This window comes from Canis aureus, chromosome 25 (assembly GCF_053574225.1).
Source record: "Canis aureus isolate CA01 chromosome 25, VMU_Caureus_v.1.0, whole genome shotgun sequence".
Classification (NCBI taxonomy): Eukaryota; Metazoa; Chordata; class Mammalia; order Carnivora; family Canidae; genus Canis; species Canis aureus.
In genome coordinates this window covers 7,884,598-7,910,326 of record NC_135635.1, presented here as the reverse complement: position 1 = coordinate 7,910,326, position 25,729 = coordinate 7,884,598, and the positions used below count along the sequence as shown (strand labels likewise).

The 25,729-nt window shown below is 38.4% G+C and overlaps 1 long non-coding RNA gene across 1 annotated transcript in view; it reads left to right on the top strand.

Annotated features, from left to right (window-relative positions):
- Window positions 1-21,620, top strand: part of LOC144297588 (uncharacterized) — a 43,086-nt gene extending 21,466 nt beyond the window's left edge. Inside the window, exons 2-6 of the long non-coding RNA XR_013364553.1 lie at window positions 6,316-6,411; window positions 11,679-11,781; window positions 14,781-14,861; window positions 20,247-20,442; window positions 21,247-21,620. This is a non-coding gene — a long non-coding RNA (uncharacterized LOC144297588). The remainder of the gene's footprint in view (window positions 1-6,315; window positions 6,412-11,678; window positions 11,782-14,780; window positions 14,862-20,246; window positions 20,443-21,246) is intronic.
- Window positions 21,621-25,729: the final 4,109 nt, after the last annotated feature.

Sequence of the window (25,729 nt, the reverse complement as noted above, 5' to 3'; positions counted from 1 at the left end):
GCTATTTCTATTTACAGATGACATTTTCTTGTATATATAAAGTGCTAGTATATCCACAAGAAAACTATTAAAGCTAATAAACAATGTCAGTAAGTTTACAGAATACAAATCAATGTAAAAAAATCAGTTGTATTTTCTATACAGTGACAATAAGCAATCTGGAAGTAAAACAATTCTATTTACAATAGTATCAAAAAGAATAAAATATTTAAAATTTAACAAAAGAAGTATAAGACTTACAAACTGAAAACCTCAAAACAGTGTTGAAAAAGATTAAGGAAGACCTAAATAAATGGAAAGACATTCCATCTTCATGAATCAGAATACTTAAGATAACAATATTCCTCAAACTGATCTACAGATTCAATGCAATTTCCATCAAATCTCAGCCATGTTTTTGTTTTATTTTGTAGAAATTGACAATTTGCTTGTAAAACTAATATGGAAATGCAAGGGACCGAGAAGAGTCAAAACAATCTTGAAAAAGAACAAAGTTTTGAAAGCTGTGAATTTTAAATTCAGTGGGGAAAGTGGTAATTTTAACAAATGGTGCTGGGACAATTGAATACACACATGCAAAGGATTGAAGTTGAACCCCTACCTCATACCATATATAAAACTTAACTCAAAATGGGTCATACACCGAAATTTAAGGCATAAAATTATAAAATTATGAAAAAAAACACATAAGAGTGAATTTTCATGGCTTTGATCAGGCAATGGTTTCTTACATATGATATCCAAAGCATGAGGGATGGGAGAAAATTTGATAAACTGGACGTCATTAAAATTAAAAACATTTATGTTTCAAAGAATATAATCAAGAAAATAAAAAAAACTAGTCATAGAATTGCAAATTACATATCTGATAGGGAACTTGTGTCTAGAATATGTAAAGAACTTTTACAACTTGAAAAAAAGACAAGCCAATTTTCAACAATAGGTAAAGAGTTTGAATGAACATTTCCCCAAAGAAGATATACAATTCATCAATAAGTACATGAAAACATGTTCAACATCATCACTCTCTAGAGAAATGCATATCTAAATCCTATAAGATACTGCTTTATACCCACTGGTGTGGCTATAATATTTTTTGAAAAAAAAAACAAAAAACAAACAAACAAAAAAACCAAAAAACAAACCCAAACAGACCAGAATGGGAAGCAACAAATGTTGTTGAGGATTTGGAGAAATTTGAATCCTTATACATTGCTGGTGGGATCATAAAATGATGCAGCTGCTTTGTTAAATAGTTGGACAGTCCCTCAAAATGTTCAACATTGTGTTACCATATATCCATACAAGTCCAGTACTAATTACCTTCTCAAGAAAATTGAAAACATGTCCACACAAAATTTGTACATGAATGTTCAGATTAGCATTACTCATAATAGCCAAAAAGCAGAAACAAACTTAATGCTCATTAACTGATGAATGGATAAACAAAATGTGGTATATCCATGTGATGAAATTTTTACCATAAATGGGAGTGAATTATTGATACATGCCAATTTGCGGATGCGCCTTAAAAATATGCTAAGAAGTCAGACACAAAAGGCCACAAATTATATGATTCCTTTTATATGGAATTTCCAAAATAGGCAAACTCCTAGGACAGAAAATGGTTGCCAGGGTTTGAGAAAGAAGAGGGAATGAGGAGTAACTGGTAATGAGTATGAGGTTTGGGGGGAGGTGATAAATATATGCTGAAGTTAGATAATAGTAGTGGTTTCACAACTTTGTGAATATGCTCAAAACTAGTGAATTGTACACTTTAAAAGGGTAAATTTATGGCATTTGGATCACATATCAATTTTTTAAAGAAGTACCTAGATTTTGTTTTATTTCCTAAGTGCCTTGCCTTCCCATAAACCTTCTGGGAAAATCATTTCACTTTTGCCTGGAGAAAAGAGAATAACAAGGTAAACATTGTAAGAAGGAATAGTTCATGTCAGTACTATTAAATCATTCCAAAAAGACAGAAACAAAACACACCTTAATGATGAATTCCCTCTTGCTAGATACTAGATAAGAAATGCACCCTGCCCTTAGCATACACAGTCAGAGAACTTCCTACAGTTGGAGTTGCCAAATACATGGCCTCCCTCTAAAGGAGGAAAGATGTCCTCCAATCACTGAGGTGTTCAAGCAGAGGCTGTTGGGATGTTGTAGATAGAATTCCTGTGGGTAGAAGTCCTGATTAAATGTCCAAGATGTTTAAGGCCCTATTAGATCTGAAATTCTAATCCTCTGACAAGTCTCACTAATGTGCCAGTCGTTGCTTCTGGATTTTTGTCTTACATTTAAAAATACTTATTGCAGAATTGGAGGCATTAAAAAGAGAATGCATGGTGTCTGCCACAATTATAACCACTTAGTTTTTTCTTTCTCAGACACTGCTTATTCCTAGCCTGGTTCCTTTATGTCTAGGTTTTAATGTTTTTCTTCTGCCTGTATAATTTGCCTCCCCTTTAGCATTCCTTGTAGTAGTAATATTATATGAGAAGGAGTGTGGTGAGGCTTCAAGGATCTCTTCTGAAAGAATGAGACCCTTGGGATATTATTTTTCAAGAAGTTTAAAGTTCAACAGACTGGACTTTAAATCATGGCTCAGACTTTTAATAAATGGATAATCTCCCTCAAATTATTTTATTTCTCTGAGTCTCAGTGTCTTAATCTGTAAAAATATTTAACTTGCAAGTCTATTAAAAGTTTTAAAAATTATTCATAATCTTGGAACCCAAGAATGACAGCTATATCATTAGCAAGATTATTTTGAGAGCACAAAGGTGAATTAAGCACCAAGAATGGTCTCTGTCTCTTTTTTTTCAAGATTTTTATTCAAAATCTGTATCTAATTTTGACTATAAAGACCATTCAAATTATTTTTCTTAAAATAGAGAAGTAAGCATTCAAGTATAAAAAAGTTATATGGGAAATTATTATTATTATTATTTTAATTTTTTTTATTGGAGTTCAATTTGCCAACATGTAGCATAACACCCAGTGCTCATACCGCCTAGTGCCCCCCTCAGTGCCCATCACCCAGTCACCCCAACCCCCTGCCCACCTCCCCTTCCCCTACCCCTTGTTCATTTCCCAGAGTTAGGTGTCTCCCATGTTTTGTCACCCTCACTGATATTTTCACTCATTTTCTCTCCTTTCCGTTTATTCTATGTGGGAAATTAGTAAGAGCATTGAATCGGGATTTGGAGTTCCTTCCATAACTCTCATATAAGTAATCATGTAATCTTAAATACATATTTTATGTTTTGAATATCAGCTCTCTTATCTCCATATAATGGGATCAACCCTAGTCAACATTTTCCAACAAGGCTCCTTGATTAAATCAATTTGGGAAACTCTGAGTTGAACAAAATTAACCTTAAAAAAACCACTGCAATCCTTCCTAGAGGCTTTGTATGCCAAAATATATTGTGATTCTCAAGTAGGGAATATAATATGCAGTGTTTCTTAAATTTATTGGAGCATTGAGCTACTTTTTATAGAACATCTCACAAGATCAGTGAGATGGCACAGAACACATACTGGGAAATACTGCCCTATATAGTATCTAAGGAAGGCCCTTCAGGCTCTAATGTTCTGAGGTAAGCTGCCTCCTGCACTTAAGAGTTTTCTAACTCACGGAAATCTTATCCTCTCTGAATTTCGGTTTTATGTCTGTAAAATGGGGACAATTGCCATCTGCTTACCTCACAGTTTGGTGGAAAGATGAAATAATGCGCTGCTTTACAAACTATAAGACACGACACAAATGCAAAAGTACCTTCATTTCATTATAAGATTCTTTAAAACATGAGATTTTACTAAGAATATTCAAGACGATATAAACAACAGATGTATGCACGTGTTTATACTGAATTTAAGACAGAAAAGTGTGCAAAATTTCTTTCTCTCACACCAAGGGGATTCCCTGATTATTGTTTGAGCTTGTGTTTAATTAATTTGACGTATTTTGTAAGTATCTATGATTTCCCATACTCAAAATGCCTACTTGTATAATTAATTAACAAGTAATTAAATTGTGAAGGCCCACTGGGTTCTATAATTGCTGAGGGACAGAAAGCACTCATAGAGGTTGTGTTTTTGCTGTTTTTATAGAATTTGTGCATGGGAAATAGAATGCTTGTGGAAGATTGAAGGGTAAAGATATGATACAGATATGTGACAAAATGGAAAGAATATGTTTGGAGCCCGAAGGCTGGAGTGTGGTTCTAATGATTCCAGTCACTGGCTGGGTGATTGTGGGCAAGCAATAACCCTCTGAAAATCAGATGTTTCCTCAATAAAATGGGCTTTTTGATAAAACATTGTGTAGCTATTATGAATAAAAAAATGAGATAATCCTTTGTAATTCTAACTTGCTCTAGTAATATTAGTTTTATGGCTTTGATAAGGTATTTGAAGGCTTTGATAAAGCCCCTCAAGTATGCTGAATTGATGAGCAAAAAACCACCAGAAAATTCTGATCACACAAGCCTGTACTACCTTATTTGGCCCTTATTAGCATTAAAAAGCACATGAAAATATAATACACCATAAGTGCATAAAATATATAATATACTGTATAGAAAATTTAACTATTATGTGAAATTCAGCTCCATAATATATAATTTATATAAAGTCCACTGTAGACTTTATATAAATCTGTTTTTTTATATTCCTGATCTTATAAAGTGGGTATCCTTTAGGAATGATTCCACTGTAACACAGATAATAAAAGGGAGTACTTAAAAACCTGTAAAATTCCCAAGTAATAGTCACTGTACCTCTTCCTTCTCTATATTTAAGACATTCTCTATATCCTCAGACAAAATAAACACTGACTTAAAAGTTATAAAGTGTCATCATTCATACCTCAATATGCTATATTCTAGAAAATATTTTCACAGAAGCATTTTAATCTGATTGTTGTCCCACAGAACTAGGACTGGACTTAGTTATTTTTCTGAAAAGAAATTGGTCATCCAGCTTTTTATAGAATAAACCATAGACTCCATTTTTGCTTATCAACTACATTTCTTTACGCTACGCAGTGGTCAATTGATATTTCTTTAGAAAATATTGTGAAGGAGGCATTACAATAATCAGTTATATAAAACTACATTTAATAATTCAGCCTCATAGTAAACCATATGACATTTTTAATTTTGAAGAACTTTCCAGTACAACAAACATGAAGGTAGAGAACTGCCTTTATCAAATAGGAGCAGTGGATCCAATGTTGTATATTTTGTTCTTTTTTCTTACAGTAAATTTCATGATCAGTTGTTGGACTTTGAAGGGGTTGGAATCAATTTTCTCTGCAATGATGAATACAATATATGTTAAAAAGCCATTGTGTTAGAGTAGAAGCTGGTGTGGTCAAATGCACATGGTTGACATGTTTTGTTAAGAACCAGTATTGGACAAGAACCTAGAAAACAAAAACAGATAAGCCTCTAAAACATGTGACAGCCTCAGTGAGAAATGAGAAAATGGATATGACTCAGATTCTGATTTACAATGGGCCTCTGCATCTGGATCCCTGGGCAGAGTTCTTTGTGAGATTACAGTGTCACTAAAATTATGTGATCAACATGGTATCTTGTGCTAATTGTCCTGACATCCAATCATCAAGATTAAATATCCTAAAGGGTGATATACTGGAATCCTTTCTATCATTTTACTTCTGTAATAATTGGGACAAATTTGTTTGGAAGATGGGTTACTTGATGTTCAAGTGATATTTACCTTTGTGATTTCAGGATCATGTTTGTATATGCTTTCTTATTTTTGTGAACACTGTATGTTTAGACCCTTACAGGAACTCGATTTATTGTTTCTTATCCAAATGACATATTTTTGCTCATGTAGTCTTCCTTTTTAGAGCAGCCCTATAATTCTTTACCTTTCTCTTCTGTGAACTCTTTCCAGTTTATTTATAAGTATTTAATAATGCTTGGGCTGTCCACCTCTTTTCTTCTTTGAGAAATAGAAGAAAAAGGAGAAATGCCATTTATTGTTATTTTGGTCATGTTTTTAATTCAAATGGCCACACATTTTTCCCTTCTCTGCAGCCACATCCTTGTAATGTGACATTACAGATCCTCCCTTTAAAGGGCTAGTGTCTATTCTCACCTTTAACTATAGGTTAGTCATGTGACTTGCTTTGGCCAATGGAATATTAGCAAACCCAATGCAAACATAGACTTGAAAACTACTTGCATAGTAGTAGGCTTGCCTCTTTGCTCAGTTTGTTTGTTTATTTATTTATTTATTTAAAAAAATTTTTTTCCTTGCTCAGTTTAGAACCCTGAGACAGACCCTCTGAAAAATCAGAGCTAACCTGCTAGAAGATGGAAGAGAACCAAAGAGTCCTACACAGTGGCCTGCTGACCATCAGATGTGAGTGAGGCCCTCCAAGATGATCCAGTCACCATTAAATGTACCAGCTTATCCCAGATACATGAGAAAGCCCAGTGAAGGTCAGGTGAACTTGCTCAGTTCAAAAGAACTATCCAGCTGACTCACAGAGTATAGACTTAATAGTGAAGATTAAAAAAAGTTCCCACACTGTATGACTTTTCTATTGCTATGTAATGAACCATCCCCCAATTTAGCAGCTTAAAACAATAAACATCTATTATCTCACGGGTTTCCATTGGTCAGGAGTCCAGGCACAGCTTATCTGGGTGCCTCTGAGTTGAGACTGAGGTTAAGGTGTTGGTGAGACTGCAGTCAGCCCAAAGCTCTGTGAGGGAAGAATCCACTTCCAAGCTTACTCACAAGCATTTTGGCAAACCTCAAGTCCTCATGGGCTGTTAACAGGAGATAGCAGTTTCTTGTCACATGGGCCTCTCAACAGAGCCACTCACAAGATGGCAGCCTCTTTCTCCCAGAGTGAAAGATCTGAGTGAAAGCAAGTGAAAGAAGACCCCTAAGGCAGAAGATACCAACTTTTTATAACCTAATCTTCATAGTGACATTGTATTACTTCTACCACATTCTATTTGTTTGAAGTGAGTTATTAAAGTCAGCCCACATTCCAGAAGAGGGAATTACACAAGGCATGATAGCAGGAGGCTGGGATCATTGGAAGTCATCTTGGAGGTTTCCTACTTCACATACTCATAAAAAGACCAGTTTTTCTCTAACCATGGAAACAAATAGCCACCATACCAATTTTTAAATCCATTTACTAGATCAACTACAACTCGCCTCACTGAACATACTTTTGTAAGCCCAACCAATCAGTATGAGCCTCTTACTTGTGTAGATCGATCAGTCAGGAATGAATTCCCTCAAATAAGCACACATGTGAGTGTGTCAGCCAATCAACAGAAGTCTTGCTCAAGTGACCATGATTCAACAAATGATGTCAACTCACTTATGGCCCTGAAAATCCACCCATCTTTTTTTCTTCATGTATCCTCTGTCCCCTGTATAAGATCAGCAGTCTGCTTACAGTGACTGTACTTGATTAGCCAGCAGAAAATTCAGCTTTGTCTTTTTATTTGTTTGAGATATTGATTGAGTGATGGTTTATCATCCTTTGACAACCTAGTAGACGTTTTTAAGTCATGAAGTTTGGGAAGTAAGTCGTTAAGCAGCAAAAGGTAACTTTCATGCTTTGGTAAATAACAGATCTATCACAAATCATTCTGGTTTTCATTCTCAAAGGAGTAGGACCCTGGCTCATGGAAGATGGAGAGACTATAGACTGTCAGTCATTAATGGAAACACTGCCTTGTAAAAGTGCTTGAGAGTCAAAGTTATCATGGTCACGAATTCAGATTAATTTGTGATTCAATACATTTTATTGTGTCATTCTTATTAAAGTCCAGAATTACAGATGTCTTAAATATTTCTGGAGGAGTTTTTTCTACTTGGCTTTTAAATGCATCCAGGGGGCTTGATCTTTTCTTTTAAAATACTAAAGATGCTGGTGTTGATCTTGTGAAGGCACATACTCTCACATAACTGCAGAATGAATTCTGAGAAACTGGTATCTGGAAGGCACATTTTAAAAGCTTGATTTATTTTTATGGTGAAAGAGGAATTATTAAGAAATTCTTGGAAATGGGCTGTGACTAGGTTTTTTTTTTTTCCTGCCACATTTTACAGGCTTTCATGTGACGCTCCCTTAGTGCAACATTGGCCAAAACAATCTCCATGGTATCTTGTGCTAATTGTCCTGAAAAACAGCATGTTTAAAAAAATTCTGAGTTTTATTACATGCTGGTCAACAATCAGATGATGAGTGAACTCTACAAAAGAGGCATATGGCAAGAAATAGTCTGAGAAATAAAACTGTTTTTCCCAAAGCTAATTGTATTCAGTACACACTGTTTAAAAAAAAAATCTAGGTTTGATGAAGAATGGAAAGATATGATAAGCCAAAGAGTATGAGCTGAGGGTAGTAAACTGGGGGAAGCTTAGCAAAGCCTATTTGTTTGGATTCTTCTTAGCATCCCTGCCTTGGACATAAGGATGTTCCTTTCCTTTGGTTTTAGGGAGGGCACCTCTCACATGAAGATCTTATGACCTGCTTCAGGGAAGTGGGGTAGGGGGAAGGTCAGGGACACCTTCCAGTTTCTACCTTTTACTCAAACTCCTTCACCTTAAAAATATTCAGTGTGCCAGAGTGCCATATTTTGGGATAGCATGTTCTGAACCCTGTTACTGTCTACTACCTCTAACTTAGAAATGGCAATAAAATCCCAGAGGTAAATGATACGTCTAAAAGTTGTTTAGTCTATTCGCTTTGCCAATCAGTTGTCTCAGAAGCTGTGCTAACTGAAGATAGGAAAGTTGTGTTTTAAAAAGTTTAGTTAACCTAGCTGCTGTCTTTAAATATTTTATTTTTATTTATTTTTATTTTTAACTGAAGTGTAGTTGACATGCAATGTTATACTAGTTTCAGACATAACAGCATAGTGATTCAACATTTCTATGTATGATGAAATGGTCGCTATGGAGTAGCCATCCATATACATTTAACATCTTAGTATATACAAAGAACTAGGTTGAAGGATTGGGATTGGAGATGAAACCAAGAAGGTTGAATCTTAAAATGCGATGATAAAGAATTCTAAGTATATTTTTAAAGAGCACAGGAGCTTTTGAAGAGGTTTAATATAGCAATGACATAATCAGAGCTGTGTTTTAGCAATATCAATCTGGGGGGAATCCCTGGGTGGCTCAGCGGTTTGGCACCTGCCTTTGGCCCAGGGCACGATCCTGGAGTCCCAGGATCGAGTCCTACGTCGGGCTCCCTGCATGGAGCCTGCTTCTCCCTCTGCCTGTGTCTCTGCCTCTCTCTCTCTCTCTCTGTCTATCATAAATAAATAAATAAATAAATAAATAAATAAATAAATCTTAAAAAAAAAAGAAATATCAATCTGGATATGTGTAGGATAAGTAGTATAGGGGAGAGAATAGATGGAAGGAGACCAGTTAGGAAACCACTGTCGTACTCCCGGTCATAGGTTCGGATCCCACTCTACCACTTACCAATGTGTAACCTTAGATGCCACCTAGCAATTGCACTTCAAGTTCTCCCACAGTAAAATGAGAGTTGATTCATATCTTGGTAGAACTTGAATAACCAAAGCAAAACTCTTTTACTCTGGGTTTCTATGAAGCAAAATTAGAGGAAAGTAAGAGTTTGGGTCATTGAAAGAATAAAAACAGGTTTAGTGAGCATTGGTCAAGCATGAGCCTCTTTTGCTTACTTTAATAATCATCTCCCAGTGCAGAGATTTCCACCTACATGATAGCTGACAGATGGCCCCCAGCCTCAGCTTCAGTACCTCCAGTGCTAGGTAGTTCCCTTTTCTGAAGGCTACAGCTTCATCCACTGCCAGGCAGCTCTCATTATGTTTTCATTTGCTTCTCTGTGAGGTCAAATTTACTCATTATTATCAGGTCTCTTATCTAAGATTACATTAAATAAATCCACTTTTTCTTCTGTGTGACCATTAAACTTGAGTTTAGTCCCTCTCAGCCAAACATTCGAAAGTATATTTAACTGTTTTCTGAGGATATAAGGAAGTGGTTTTTGGACTCTTCGCCATCTTGAATATCCAGAGCAAAGTGAGTGCGGCTTTTGTGACTGTCTGAATGCTGCCGTGACAGCCCATGGCTTCTCCTCCTCAATCTCCCCTCCCATTGCTGAGAGCATGATTCAGATTCTCTCTTCCTGATAAAAACTTGAGGTTCCCCAGTGTGTGGGCTCTAGGGATGGGGCTTGTGCAATGGCCCAGGAACTCTCTGTGGATTGTTAATGCTAGATTGGCTGGGACTAAAGGCTCCTGGTTTCCAGAAAACCCATTAAGTGAAAGATTCAATCCACATGGCTGTAAGAAGAGAGATTATACCCAAATTTCAGGCCAGGGTTGTGCCTGAACCCAACTTGGGAAGGGCATGGTGGCCTCTGGACTAGTAGCTTCTTTTCCAATTCCCATGGACCCTCAAGATTTCCAGGTCCTGGGCAGCTAGCATTTTTCAGTGCTTCCCTGATCAGCAAGCACTTGCTGGCTCAGCACCAGGGCCCAAAAGTGTTTGCTCCCCTCACTCATAGGTCCACTTTCAAGCTTGCGCTATAAGGAGACCAGAGGTCTCCAAACTTCCTTGGATTACCCATTTCTCAGTGACTCTTGTACTTTATGTCTCTAATGAACTTTTAGAATTCATTCTCCTCCACTTCCCATGGGTTATAGTGTACAAACACACACACATAGGCGTGCACGTGTGACTCCCCTAATTTCTTCCCTTTGCTGAGGGATTAGGTCCTGGTTTTTGGATATAATTTCTTTTCTCAAAGCCATGTGGATTGAATTGTTCACTTAATGGGTTTTCTGAAAGCAAAAGTATTAATTCCAACCACCTGTCTCTTACTCAAGAGGCAATACGTGTTCTTAGCCCAAAGCACACAATGTTACCCCACCAATATGCCTGCCAGCTTAAGATAAGGTCTGGGAGAAGGAGGTTCAGGGGCCTCCCAGGCCTCCAGAACATCCCTCTCTGGGTGGCTCCTCCATTCAGTGTCTGGAACACAGCCACACAGGGACTAGGAGCTGGTGTTTGTCCAGGCTGGTCTCTAATCTCTGAACCCAGGGTTCCCTATAGTTTCTCTGTGAAGGTGAGGCTTCTAGTTCCCTCAAACCTGGCTGATTATTATTCAAGCTGGCCTGTGGCCACTTAGTCCATCTTTCCATTGGACACAATATGATTGACCCTCCATCACCAGCAAACAAGGAGAGGCAATGTGTTCTCCTGGCAGGAGGTTGCAGGGTGGCAGCTGTCCATCTCCCTACTGAGACAGAATTCAGGAATCTCATGGGGTTAAGGGACCTACAGGTGTCAGCTAACGAATAGGAAGTCCAGGGCACAGTTCATTCCCGTTCTTTATCATCTGTTAAGAAACCTCCATATCATCTCAATCAGGTAAAAAGGCAGAGCCATTTCGCAGATCAGAAAGGCCCATTTATCTTGTAAAAACAGATTAGATTTCCTCCGCATGGTTAGCACTTGTAGCATGCCTTCTGGCTATGACACTTCATGATGCATATTTCAGCTTACTAATAATAAGAGCTAGTTAGTGCTTATTTGGTATTAACTATGTGCCAGGTACATAATATTTCACACATTTTAACCCTTTTAATCCACAGGACAGAAATATGGCAAAGGCACTCGGATTAACTCTATTTTATAGATGAAGGAATGGAGGCACAGATTGCTGGTAGCCTACTCCGGGGCACGTGGAGTGAATAGGTATGGTACAGCCAGAACAATCTGGCTTCCCAGCCCAGGCCAGACCAGCACACCACCCTGGCCCTCCAGATCTTATCACTCCTTCAGTATGGCCTCAACTTACCTTTCCACGTCTTTCCTTCCCACTAGTAAAAACTGGAGAGCATTCACCCTTTTCTTTACAATGGTCATTCCCCAACCCCCTGTGTCTTCTCATGATCTTTTCTTTCTTTTTTTTTTTTCATGATCTTTTCTGTGCCTAAAATGCCTGTCCCCGTGCCCCAATCTCACGCCCATTTAGGGGAGAATGACCCTCCCAGAGATACCATCAAAGCAGAAGAAACCACCATTCACTAAAGTTCCTACTATCTTTTGGGTACTGTACTAAGGAAATTCACATAGAATATGTTTAGTCCTCACTCTGACTTTTCTGACATAGGATAATGAGAAGAGCTTTGAGTCGAGTTCCCTGCTCAGCCTGTAAAGGGCAGAGCAGCATCATGGGCACAAGGGTGCCCTCTCTTTTCCTGTCCCTCCCACAGAGCACTTTGTGCATCCCTCAGGACACTTTGCCATCCCTACTTGTACAGGTATTTGGGTACTATCCCTACACTAAGACTTCTGATAGCAGAAATTGTGTCATGCTGCTTTTCCTCCTTGGGGTGCCCAGCCTGGTCCTTTGTACTGAAATCAATTAATGAATGTTTGTGTCGTTGAATGACATTGGATTAAAGATCAGGGAGGCAGTCTTCATGGGGATGACAGGCTCGTGCTTGCCAACCCCAACACTTCTTCCAAGTTCTGAAATAACGAGCTGTCAGTTTCCTTGAGTGGCTAAGCCTTTTGGGAAGGAAGAAGTGAGCTGAAACAAGCAAGTACCTGCCTCAGTCCACCAGAAAGAGGAAGCTCTTGCTTTCAGACATGACGAATTCCCAAAATATGTGGTGTTAACTCCAATAGCGTGCATCTAGCACAACCTGAGACTACGCAGGCATGTGCAAACCAGCTCGGGAACAAAGAGCCATCCTAACCCCAGAGGTGCCATAATACATGAAAACACCACAAAAGCAATTTTAAGTTGGATATTCCATGGTATCTGCAAAAGAAAATAATTTGTTAATTTTCTTTTATCATATGCCATGTTTTTACTTAAGTGTGTCTAATTAGCCTGTGTTTGTTGTGTGCCAGCTGTGTAAGTAATTAGATAAGGAGCCCAAGGCACCATGTCTATTCCACCATAACTGGATCCTGATCTCCAAAAAATACTTTTCAATTCCTGTGGCCTTTTCCTCTCTCATTCTGAAGCAGAGGGCTGAGAGCCATAATGATGATGTTGCCATTCAGGGGCTGCAAAAGAGCTTCAAGCTGCCAGCCCTCTTTATCTTGTCCTGACTCCAGATGGCTGAAACCTGGAGTGACTCTAAAAGGCATAAACCTGATGCTACAATTGCGAATTAAATATTGGAGGAAGAAAAGAAAGAGGTTAACTTCCATTTCATCCAATACATAAGAACACAGGGAAGTTAAGGCAGTGTGATGTGTAGAGGTTGGATTTGAGATCGATTAAAAAGGCTGTATGGGGGAGGGATCAGTTTCAAGGGGGGAAGAGGAATGGGTACGGTGAGACCAAGAGAAAACTATTGCAATCATTTTTTAAAAGATAATAAGGACACCCTGGGAAAGTGTTGGAAGGAATGATGAGGGAATAACAAATCTGAGAAGTATTGGGGATGTATTGGGAAAGGATGGGTAATTTATTGGTTGAGGGTTGGTTGAGGGAGCAAAGATGATCCCCTTTCTGCAGACCAGCTGGGTGGATAGTTTGTGATCACCTGAAATGCAGAATGTAGGAGCAGCAGGGGGTATGAAGAGAAGATGATGTAGAGGTTGTAGCAGCTTAAGCCTGCTTGCTCCAGGGTTGTGGGTGAAGTAGGTAGCACTGCCACCGGCTAATACCGGAAGGAGTAGGAGTGTGTTGGGGCCTTGAGAATGGTGAAGATTTACAGCGGTAACTGAATATAGGGAAGACGTTGACCAAAGTGGGGGAAAAAGAGCAAAGGGCAAAAGTAAGGACTCAGCAGAGCCTGGAGGACACAGATGGACAGAGTAGTATGAGTTTCTCTAGCAGTGTCGACTGCCCAGCTGTTGGAAGAGAAAGAGCAAAATGTGGCACCAGTGGACCAAGAAACGAGCTTCAAAAAGGTGACATTCTGAAAGACATACTCTGGTCTTGCATCCTCGGATTGCCGAAGTCTTGGATGAGTTAGGTGGTATCTGTTCAGGCCAGATACTGATCTCCAGAATTTTTGTTTTAAACAAATCGCTGTGTGAAGAAATATACTTTGAATCATCAGTGTGAGAAAGATTCGAAGGAGCTAAGGAAGGAGGACAGGAGACCAACCAGGAAGCGGTCTGTGGAAACAAGAAGGTTCTGGTTTAAGACGTTATTAGTTGAGGGCCTTATAAAGCCAACAGAAAGGTGGATTTCTTTCTTTGAACAAAAGCTAGCCCAAAACCCCACAAGTAGTCTCTTTGTTTGCCCAATTGTTTGTCTGTATTAAAAGAGGAAGAAAATACAGGGGTGTTATGTTTGAGAGATAGTATGATTTGGCAGGTAAAAGCACAGGCTCTGTTAAATCAAGCCCCTGGGTTCAAATCCCAGCTCTACATGGAAGACTTGTGTGGTCTTTGACAAGCTACCTAATCGTCATCTGCAAAGTGGCAATATGGATCTCACTTCAGTTATATGGTTATTGTAAGAATGAAATAGGTTAATACACGTGAAGGGCTCAGAAAAACTGCCCCGTCCACATTAAGAACTCAATAAATGTTGGTATTATTCTCATATCCACTTAACCCAAATGCCATCATCCCAGAGTCATCTTGTTCTTGATGTTAAAATGAGCATAGCCAAAGATCCTATCTCCAGTGCCCCCGCTTCCCCATTTGTGTGCATTCCTATAGATTCCAGAAGCTCTTGCTCACTAAACTTTCACCTTTCTCCTCACCCCCTACGCCAGGTGCCTTTTTTTCTACCTATTGGTCCAAAGGTAGAATACGGCCTCTTGTCCTGGATTCCCCTGGTGTATCTCCATCACAAAGTAAGTTAGAAGAATTTTCTCTGAGGCTCTGAGGGTAGTAGAGTGGCAGCTTGTAGCACAGCACTGCAGCTTGCCATATGGGCCATCACACACCTCTGCTTTCAGAAGTCCACTGGACATTCCCATCGCCAGGAACGTGTCCCTGCTCCCATGTCCAGTTCCTGGGCCCTTCCTCCCTTTCAGCTTCACCTTCTTCATGTCCCTTCCTTTTTAGTCTGGTCTCCTCATGTTCTCTTTCCTGTGCTGCCAGAGGAAGCCCATCTATTTTTCTTTATTGTTCACAGCAATTAACTTTCCCTTTGGGTCACACTCCACCTTCCAGAACCACATCCTTTCAGGATGTTTTGTCAAATAAATAAAAAAAAAGATATGTTCACTGGGAAAGTGCTGCTGTTGGCTTTTGAAATAAATTTTTTCATTAAAAGTACTTATGTTCATAATAATTGCTACCTACTATTATCAATGCCTAATCATATCAATGATTCACAAACTCCAGTAAAAAGTATCCTTCTATTCAATTTACTAATATTTTGTGGAAAAGTTTTCCACCTTTGTTCATGAGGGAGACTGATCTGTAGTTTTTTTAATATAATATTTGGGACAGTGTTTGTTGTCAAGATTCTGCTGGCCTCAGAAAATGAGTTGGGACGCATGCTCTTTTTCTCTTCTCTGGAAGAGTTTGTGTAAAAGTACTGTTATTTCTTCTTTAATGCTTGGATGAGTTTACAGGTGGGAGCATTGGATCTGGATTGTGTTTGTGTATGTGTGTGTGTTTGTGTGTGTGTGTGTATGTGAAGTCTTATTGATGGGAACTCAGATTGTTTTTATTTTCATGTTTCCCCACATGAAAAAAACTAGTTATAAACTCCATATGGCCCATAATTCCTATACAAATGTAAGAACAAAATTTGTATGCTAAAAATCAACAAAGCTGTAAAAAACCATTATAATCAATAGTAACCATATTATTTCAGTGTGATGGATAGTTGTTTTCTTTGGCTAAGTTGCATTTTGAAATGTAGACGCAATGTTGTTTGGGTCTTCTGAGTTTGCTGTACCTAATGTGCCAAGGGATGACTCAACCGTCTCATCCCTTTTCTTCATCTGAAGTATGAGAAACTTTTCTCATAAGGTGCACAGTGACATCATTTGGCCTTCATGTAGCTGAAATGCCTCATCTATGCATTAAATCCTCAACCGCTGGTTTTTACACTAGTCTTAATCATTAGAATAGTCCATTATATTACTTGGTGGCAGAAGGTTGTTTCAAGTTGTCAAATCAATCTCATTTATTAACTAATATGTGAAATCGAAATTGTGTGCTGTGGGAAAATCTTTTAATTGAAAACTATCATTCAAAAGAGAACTTGCACGTTTATAGCTGGTAATATAATTCAACTGGAGTGTAATTGAGAATAAGGGAAAGTCATTTCTGTTTTGATATTAGGACCCCTAAGGTCTGGCTGCTGATCTACCATCAGGCAAACATGCTTCCGATGCCTTAAATGTGGACACTTGAAGTGACTCCTCTGGGCTACTACAAATGCAGTTAAAATTGCATGATGGTACTATGGATGGTAAAGTGGCTGTCCAGATGATTCCTGATATGTTGATGATACTCTTAAAGATCATCATTAAAAAGAATACATAGACTTAAAGTGTTCCTGTAGGGAACATGTAGGCCATTGGAAATGTACTTACAGACCCCCATGAGTCTAGGGACCCTAGCTGAGAAACACTATTCCATATCAAGGAATCAAGTTTTAAAAATTCTGCTACTTCCGATGGCCTGTTCATCATCCAATTCTGTTTTTCTTTCTTTTTTAAAAAAAAATTTAAAATATCTTTCCTGTGTGCACTCTGCTATTCTTGTCCCAAAGCCAGCATTTCCTTGTAACAGGGCTCTTACTGCTGGGAGGAAAGATTTCAGGCTTTGCGTCTGCACAGGCAAAGTTTACACCAAGTGTTGAGCTAAGAGGACTTCGCTGTCCCCTAACAAGTACTGTGAAGAGAATGGCTGCCTACTCTGGCAGGATCGTATTCTCGCATGTGGTTGTTGTTATTTAGGTTATTTGTTTATCTTGTGACCTGCCCCTCTTGGGGCTAGACCAGAAGCTTCTGTTGTCCCAGCCCAGCAGAACCAGAGGATAAATACCTTAAATCCTTGGCTTTTAGGTGTCCAAAAAAAGTCTATCCTATTGAAATGGCCAAGTCTGTTCATTAGCTCTTCAGCAGGGGTGGAGTCTGAGACAGAGTTAGGGGAAAACTTCGAGCAGAAGCCGAGAGCAAGATGATGGTGAGGATCTTTATTCATTTTGATTTATTTATTTTTAACTTTTTAAAGTGTAAATTCAATTTGCCAACATATAGTATAACACCTAGTGCTCATCCCATCAAATGCCCTCCTTAGTGCCCTTCACCCAGTCACTGCATCCCCCCACTCTCCTCCCCTTCTGCAACTCTTTGTTTTTCCCCTAGAGTTGGGAGTCTCTCATGGTTTGTCTTCCATTCTGATTTTTACCCCACTCAGTTTCCCTCCTTTCCCTTATAGTCCCTTTCGCTAGAGGATCTTTAAACAAGTGAGCTGTGCCCTGCTCCCCTGCCTTGTGGTTAGCTCCAATGTGGGGGAGGGGATGGATCCTAGAACAATTCTCAAAATGTAAGAAGCCTTGAGTAGAGGGGACAGGTTCTCTGCTTCCTCTCTAGAACCCTGGGAAGTTTTCATTCAGCAGCAGCAGCAGCAGCCCATGACCAGAGACTTAGAGACAGAAACACGGGGAGCAGGGCTGGAGGGGTCTGAGGCAGCCCCAGCAGGTTTCCTGCAACCCATTTTATAAGATAAAGGAATTGGAAGGAAAGCAGAACTTTTCCATACCCCAAGAAAGCACAAAAAATAGCTGTGAGCAAAACTGACAGATCTGAGGTCGTTATATCAGTTGTATCAGTTGTAAGATCAAACGGCATCAAAGGACGGTACGTCTAAAGATTCACTAAGAATGTGACTGCTTGGGAGCTGCCAGCAAGGGGAGGTGGGACAATGGCCATGGTTATGACTGGACAGATGGCTGTGGACAGATGACTAAGTCCTCGCTTTCTCCCCTGGTGCCATGATGGTGCATGAACCCCACTTAGATGCTGTCTCAGGGAGAAGGAGGGGAGGGGACAATCCCCAGTGACAGAACCCAGGAGAGCAAAAATGATCTGGGATTCACTAATCATGTTTTAAAAATTAGTTTTCAGTATCTAAATTTGGCAAAACGTTCAAAAGAATCATCAACTTAATTGATAAGTTCTGTCCTATAAACATATTTATCAAAGAAATATATCCTGAAGGCAGACAAAAGGATATTTTCTGAGAAAATAGCTGGGCTTCCATATTTGCACACTTCAGTCTAGAACTATTGAATTTAACAGTGGCCCCAGTTTAGGCACATTTGCTCAGAGCTTAACGGGTACTTCAACAGAGAGAGATCTACTCAGGTAGACAAAATCTACAAGACAGGATTATTTAAAAACATCACCAATTTAAGACCTAGTAATCATAAAATGTAAATTTGAGAAAATTATGGGAATTAACTTTTTTTAAAAAAACATATTTAAGAAGGTAAATCCTACAAAAGATAGACATAATGTTGAAGATAGGTAATGTTAAGAAACGTATTAAAGTTTGTGAATATGTAGAAAATTAATTATATATATTTTTACAAGGAAACACAGTTTTTCATTTTATTTATGAAAAACATAGATTTGTAAAAGAGCAGAATAATACGTATAGAGTTTACTGAATTTTCATAAACTGGAATCAGCAATCAGATCAAGAAACAGAGCACACCCAGGACCCCAGAAGCCCTCCTCCAGTGCCTGCCTACCCCTCTCAAGGCAACACTAGCCTGGCTTCTAAAATAACCGTGGATTAATTTTGTTTCTTGAATTCTATTGATGCCTTCTTTTGTGTCTGGCTTCTTATGCTCAGTATTCAATTTGTGAGGTTCCTCCGTGATTTTTGTCTATAGGGGTAGGTTGTTTATTCTCATTGCTATATTTTTCCATTCTACAAGTATGCCACAATTTTTTTTTTCACAATTTAAAAAAATCTATTCCTCCGTTGATGGACATTCGTGATATTTTCAGTTAGGGGCTTTTGGGAATAGTGCTGTAAATGATACAAGTGTATTCTTGTATAATTATTTTGATAAATATATGTATGCTTTTCTGTTGGGTACAGTCTTATGAGTGGAATTACTGGAATTATGTACATGGTGTACGTAGATTTAGCTTAAAAAGATGCTGCTAGACAGTTTGCCTAAGCAGTCGTGTCGATGTGCATGCCCGTCTGCAGGACCAGTTGTGGTGGCTGAGGGCATCCTAAATAACATTTGCATTTCTTCTTCTCCCACTTCATTTTCAGTCTTCTTGGTCTATTTTTCCTCCTCCTCCTTCTTCTTCCCCTTACATACTCTAATACTATTATTTCACTTGCCTTGTAGATTATACCATGCATTCTTGACTATTGCAGACTAATATAAATTGTCACTGTTACTACTTTTTGGATAATGCAAAACCCAGAGAACACTTTAACTTTATTCACCCTTTCTACCCTTTATGTTATTCTTGTATTCTAATTCTACATATATGCTAACTATATACATTCCTATCAGTGTTTTGTAGAAATAACATTCACTTAGATTTGCTCCTCATTCTCTTCATTCTTCATTTCTATGCTTCCATCTTGGATAATTTTTCTACTGCTTAAAAGTGCCTTAATCTAAAAAAATAAAATAAAATAAAATAAAAGTGCCTTAATCTTTCTTTTCATAAAGGGTCTACTGGCAACAGAGTCTCCCCATCCCTACTAAAAATGTCTTTGTTTCACTTTTCATTTTCTTTAGGTTGTGTGGCAGTCACTTATTATCAACACTTTGAAAATGTTATATCTTTGTCTTCTGGATTTTATTATTTCTATTGATAAGTCAGCTCTCAGAATTATTGTTTTTCTTTTGAAAGTAATGTCTCTTTTATCCTGGCTGAATTTACATTTTTTTGTTTGTTTCTTTTCAGTGATTTGATTATGTTGTGCCTAAGTGTGGTTTCTTTGTATTTATCCTGGATTCATAGAATTTTAAAATATGTGATTTGATATCTTTGGACAGTTTAGAAAATTCTCAAATATTTCATCTGCCTCATTCTTTTTCTGGGTTCCGATTATATGTATGGTAGGCCCTTCTATCATTATATATATATATATATAATTTTGGGAGGTATATATATAATTTTTTGGGAGGTAATTATATATATAATTGGAATATATATATAGTGGAATACATATAATTAGAATTATATGTGTATTTCTGTTTGTTTAAATGTTTCTCTCTCTTTATGTTTTAGATGCTGTACTGCATCACTCATATTCCCCAGTTAGGATTGAGAGGCTTAGTTTCCCAGCTGCTGGGTATGTTGGTGCTGACAACTCTCAAGTGTTTGTCCTTTCCAAAAATTTAATTCAGCTGAAGCTAGCCACCTCCCTGAAGTTCAAGACCTCTTCCTGGGAATGGCCTGCCTCAAATGACTGATCAATGCAGAGGTATAAAAGATGAGCCCTGTTGCTCCCCGCCCTTGGTAAAATTATAAAGGGCTATTTCAGCTTGAGTGTTTCCTGTGGTGTTGGCTGACTGTATTGAGACCTGATTATTCCCCCTGCCCAATTCTATTCTCTTCACTTTCTTTACTTCCCTCCAGATATTTAACTGAAGAGCTCTTCTCTCCCCCCCCCAAAATTCCTGAATTCTATTCTCTAAGAGTCTGCTTCCTAAGGAATCTGACCTGCAATACTACCCTACAGTTAGTAATTTTTCCTCTTAATCTATCTTGCAGTTTACTAATCCCGTCTAATGCTATGACTGGCTGTGGTCAAGGAATTATTGAGTTTTTAAGTCATTCATAGTTCTATTTCCTTTTTTTTTTATAATAGATTTCACTTATTTGAAGAAACTCTTCATCTTGTTAAAATTGAACTTGATAACCATAATATCTGTGCGTTTGTTTCTGGGTTTTTTTTTTTTCTTGTTCCTTTCTACTAACATGCTTGCTAATTTTTTAAATTGAATGTTGGACAATATGAAAAACCATGAAGATTGGGATGAGGTCTTTTTCCTCCCAAGACCATTTAATTTTCTTCTGGCAGAGAGGATAGGGTAGATTGCCTCTCTGCAGTTAAGCATAGATATGCCTTGAAGGTGGATTTCAGCATTGTAGAAACCTGTTTATTTCTGGCTCACCCTTGCTCCTGTGTTCAGCTCTGTAGGAGTCCTACCTAGAAACATGAAGTTTGTAAGAGGTACCTCTTACTTCGATGGGTTCTGAATTCTGTTTTTTTTTTTTTTTCCAGCGAATAGAACTTCTGAAAGCTCTGCTTCTCTTCTCAGACTATCATCTGATACTTTCTTCTCAGTTCATGCTGCTATGTGAGACAAATGCTCCACAGGAAAAAGCGTAGACCTACTGGGCTCACGTCAATGATGTTGTCTTCTCCATGATATCTTGGTCTTCAAGTCTCTCCTCTTGGATAGTTCTGCAACATTTTCAAAAGAAATCTTAAAGCTTTCAATTCCACTTCGCTTGTTTTCTTTTCAACAACCTGCTTGTATTCATTTTTAATGTTTAGGCAATTTCTTTCAAGTTTTGTTCTGATGTACCAAGGTATATTCTTAAGGCAGAATTCCTTTTTAAAGAGTTTTTGAATAGAACTCTTGTACATGTATACCAATATAAGCCAACCTATTGATAGTGTGTATATATGCATTTATTTCCAGTGCCCATTTCCCTTCCCAAAACTGTCCTCCATTGGAAATACATCATTGTATAACAAAGAATTTTATATCTTGAGAGCGGAGGCTTAATTTAGTCACTTCAACAGAAAGTCCTAGCCTCTCATGTAATTTCCAGACCTAGCTTTATGGTAGGGAGGGTTAAGTAGAATCTCCTGGAGCTCTTTGTCCAGAGCAAATAGTAAAAATGAGCCCATATTTCCTGCTATTGAACTCATCTGTGTGACTATGAAGCCCTAGATGTTGGAGAGTGACAGCAGAGTATCATAAACTTAATCGAATGGTAGTTTTAATTGCAATTCTATTCCTGGCCCCTGGATTGTAATTATTGATCTGGTTTTCAACCCTTTTTCGTTATTTTGTGCTTCTTCTATGTTACACTGATTCATTTTCACATCTCAAAGTATAGCCAGTAATTCACATTTTGAGATAATCAACCAAGCAAAGAATTAAAATCATTTCTAGCTACTCTAGCTAATATATCCTTAAATTTCTAAGTGCACTAATATCCTTACATTCAGCTGACATAATGATATCCCCACCCCCACCCCACCTTGGTCTGCTCTGGTACCATCAGAATCCATTTTCTTATTTTTTCTGCCAGCTTAGCTTTATTGTCATCACTACCCATATGTGGTAGGTTGAAAAAAGGGCTGCAAATGACTTGCCCCATTCCATTAAAAAGTAGAGTCTATTTCTCCACTTCTTGAAAATGAGAGGCTTCTGACCAGCTTTAACCAATAGAACATGGAGAAAGCCATGTTGCTCAAGTCCTGAATTTAGGCTCCAAGAGGCTTTGTAGCTTCTGCTTTGACAGTGGGAACCATTCCACTAGCTCATGAATGAACCCAAGCCAGCCTGTTGGCGAATTTGAGATTGTACAAATAGTCTGCCGCCATCCACTTAAGATCCCAGACATGTGAGTGAACTCAGACATGAATAACTGAACCTGACCCAGACCAGAAGGACCACCCAGGCCTTCTCAGCCCAAGTTGATAACTGGACTCATGAGCTAGATAAAACTGCTGTTGCTTTAAGCTGCTAAGTTTTGGGTTGGTATGTTATGTAGCAATATGGAAAATTAATTAGCAAAGTTTTGTTACTTTTTTGGCATGTGAGCATTCTCCTCCTGGATTTGACTTTCTAATTGGTCTCCTGGGGGATGCTGGGTTATAATTAAAACTCTAAAGGCAATGAGAGGTGGTATAGGTGGAGCCTGAAGAGACTTGGAACAAGAACAGTGTCAGGCAGGCTGATTCTGCTCTCAAAGGATGATTACTAGAGTTTGGGGAATTCAGAATCCTTATTCCTCCCAAATGTTACCATTCTAATTCTCATGGTTCCACTCTTTCTCAGTCAGTGCTGTTTCACGTGAAATACATTGTTGACTTAATTCTTCAGCCCCCATGATGACACTCTGCATCTGATTTTTATCTATATATCAATTTATCTGTTTTATTAATCAATATGTTTTATCTACTAGCTATATCATTCTTAAGAGATTTTTTAAGGGTTACCTAAAAAATTTTTACTCTGATTTTTTTTCAGGGTAACCCTGAGAAACTCCCTGGTTCTCTATGTCTTTATCTAAACACTTAGGACACTAAGCCTGAAATTTTCTTTAAGTTCTGAAGTGTAGTTAAAAGCCTTTACCACTCAGCACTCGTATTTCATATTGTGTTATGGAAGTAGCCCTCATATGCCAAAATCATTTCCTCAACAAGCACGTTCTCCATAAGGCTGAAAATGATAGTTTAAGTAGCTACTTTGCCACTGCTAGTTGTGAATTATAAGTATTCCATTATTTAAGGGCAAATGGATCTTCACTATCTAGCCACGCATCCAATTCCGATAACCAGTCTCAGTCAGTCAAGGTACCTCAGTGTAAGCTCAGTGGTAGGTAGCAGAATCCATTCAAGCCAGTTTAAGGAGAGATTTAGTTAGGGAATTAGATGCTTGTAAAACTTTGAGAGGTGACACAGCAGTCTCTAGGCTGAGTTTCTAGGAATGACTCCCAAAACCGTACTGCAGAACTCGTTTGCAAAGTGAGTGAGCTTGTGCCTCTGCCAGTACTAGGAAGCTGGGGATGTAGGAAGCTCCTCCACAATTGCTGGTTCCAGAAACCCTCCCACCCCTGATCTCTGCCATGATGTGGACCAGGTAAATAGATCTTCTGCTCCTTCTCTCTCAACACCCATAAAGCTAAGGATGGTCCAGAGAACAAGCTTCTTCTGTGTCTCACACAGAAATACCCTATGGCACTGTTTCCCAGAAGCAATAGAGTACAGCTTCTATTTTTCTACATAGACTAGAATTTGAATCTTCCAAATTTCATGCAGGTGTATCCGCTTAGCCTAAGCTATGTAACTGGCTGAACTATAAAGGAGTCTGGGAAATACAGTTTTTCACTTTTCATCCTCTATTTCCTGACTATGCAGAGCAGATCTGTTGTCTGATGACATCAACATCATCTGGAAGGGCAGAGAGATGAGTGGGCTTATCTGTTGATTGTGACACAGGACTAAAATGCACATGATATGCTTTGTGCATTTGCTGGTAACATGGGTAATGCTCAATGAATGCTTTTTTTTTTTTTTTAAAAGATTTTACTTATTTATTATAGAGAACATGGGCAGAGGAGGGGAAAGGCAGAGGGAGAGGGAGAAGCAGACTTCCCACTGAGCAGAGAGCCCAACATGGGGCTCCATCCCAGGACCCTGAGATCATGACCTGAGCCAAAGGCAAACACTTAACTGACTGAGCCACCCAGATGTGCCCATGCTGTTTTTATTGTTGCTGGCCTGGCATTGCTCCCCAGAGGTGAAAGGCAAGCTCCAGGGTAGGGGCAATCTGAAGAATCAGGCCAGAGTAGAAACATACCTTTATATATATCTATTTTATTTTTATTTTTATTTTTTGTGCCACCAGTGTTATGCTCTTACAAAAAGTTTTCCCAAGTTACCAATGCTGGAAGGGGATTAGTTTTCAACGAGCAACTTTTCAGAGGGTCTCTCTCATCATGACCTCCCTTCAGCAATTATTTCAATTTCCCACTGAAAACAATTCCACTTTCTGTCCTCATCTTTGTTTCTCAATTTCCTGGTTTCCTTTCTTGCTTTTCTCTTCCTTCTTTGTCTCCCTTTCTTGCCTTTAAAAATAAGGTTTTTACATTATTAGAAATACTTGGTATTCTTTTTTTTTTTTTTTTAGAGTCTTTGACTTCACTATGATGAGTTAATATTTGTAAAGCATTTAAAAACAATTCCAGGCATACAGTAAGCATTGTTTGAAATATTCACTTTTATTTACTAACTTAATTCACTAATTAAAAATGGACCTATCTTAGGCATACTCCAGGGCCCACCATGCTTTATAGTGATGTTCTTTTAAAACTTCAGGAATTAAACCACTTTGGCTGTGATGCAAGATGGGTCAATTTAAACTAAATCTTGCTCTTGAGAGAGGAACACTAGAGGATGATTCAGTGTTAGTACAGCAAAGATCCTATCACTCCATAAATGTCGAGAATATTCTGATGCTGAACATCAGGTCTCACTGCATGTCATTAAATCTAAATACTATAAATAAAAACAACCCAGTTGCTGTAGATGCTCAATTTTGCATTTCTTTTTACACCTGGTTTCATGCTTACTTGTACTTCTGCTTAACAAAATTGGATATGAGTTTTCCAGAAGAACCCAGGAATGACTGAAAAGGAAATATACCCCTATTCATCACACAAGTTTATTTGGGACAATTTTAATTATATCCCAAATGGTTTTTTAAAGGCCTTGAAAGCAGTAAGAAAATAGGGATACACTGACAGAATAAACACTTTCAAGTCTGAAAGATGTTCTAGAACCTGCATTCAGAGCCCACATCCTGGGAAGCCTATCTGGGAAAACCTTGCAGGTAGAGATGTCATTTAAGACTTGTGGGATGAAGAGGCAGGGGGTTGTCAGTGGGAAATTCTGGCTCACCTGGGGTTCTTACAGCTGTTATCTGCTTTGTTTTCCTGCACTTCAAGCACAGTTGGATTTAAAA